This window comes from Arabidopsis lyrata, assembly GCF_000004255.2.
Source record: "Arabidopsis lyrata subsp. lyrata unplaced genomic scaffold ARALYscaffold_8, whole genome shotgun sequence".
Classification (NCBI taxonomy): Eukaryota; Viridiplantae; Streptophyta; class Magnoliopsida; order Brassicales; family Brassicaceae; genus Arabidopsis; species Arabidopsis lyrata.
This window is the reverse complement of record NW_003302548.1, coordinates 2,871,607-2,872,504: the sequence shown is the minus strand read 5'-3', so window position 1 is coordinate 2,872,504 and position 898 is coordinate 2,871,607. Positions and strand designations below refer to the sequence as shown.

Genomic DNA, 898 nt, shown 5'->3' with positions numbered 1-898 from the left:
GAGATTAAGAAGGGGATGATAAGAGATGAAACTGGGGTTAAACTAGTGAATTACTTTCTTGAGAATTCAGCAATCCTCAAGAAACTGACTCTAAGTTTCACAGATTCTTCTTCTTTAGAGCTAGAGAGCTGCAAGAAGCTTCTTACATCAACAAAGCTTTCTCCCACATGTCAAGTTATCATTGTTTGACATGTAGATGATTATGCTGCTAAGCACATGACCGTTGTTTCATTGACTTATTTTTCTCGTGAAAATCGCAATTAGACTTTAATCTTAGTTTTCTTGGAGGACATTGAAGATTATACAACTTCGTTTCATGGACATTGATGATCTTTGTATTGCATTTTGGTCTTTATGGTTAGATATGCTTTTTGGCAATGATCACATTACTGATTATATTTTGGACATTGTTTCCTAAGAAGATTTTTTTTATTATTTTAAAACAGCTAATTTGTCTTCTGAATAGATAAAGTACAAAAAATTTACATAGGACAAATGGATTGGGTAGTGAAGAAAATAAGTAGATGTGTTCAATCCGGACAAATCGATCCAAAGCGAATCCGAAATCCAAACTAATAATATATGGTTAAAATGATCACGTTTTTTTTTATAATATATTTTCTTCGCCATATGGAAATTTTAATTTAACAAATTCAGAGGGCTAAAACCAACTGGATTTTGTTTATGGTGCTTCTTATTATTTTACCGTTCATAAATTGAATGAGATTGGGTCAAAGGTTTTGATAACTTAACAAGAAGATTTAACCTAAATGCCAATTGCTAGTTAATATGATACGTACCTCATGTTTCTAATATACTAAATCCGATCCTTGAAACTTTCCGATTTGTGATTTATTATTTAAGACTGTTTCAGTTTTTGGCTGACATTATTTATGTG

General features: G+C 31.3%; 1 protein-coding gene across 1 annotated transcript in view; it reads left to right on the top strand.

Annotated features, from left to right (window-relative positions):
• LOC9299615 (disease resistance protein LAZ5) overlaps positions 1 to 898 on the top strand; it is a 25,490-nt gene that overhangs the window by 16,896 nt on the left and 7,696 nt on the right.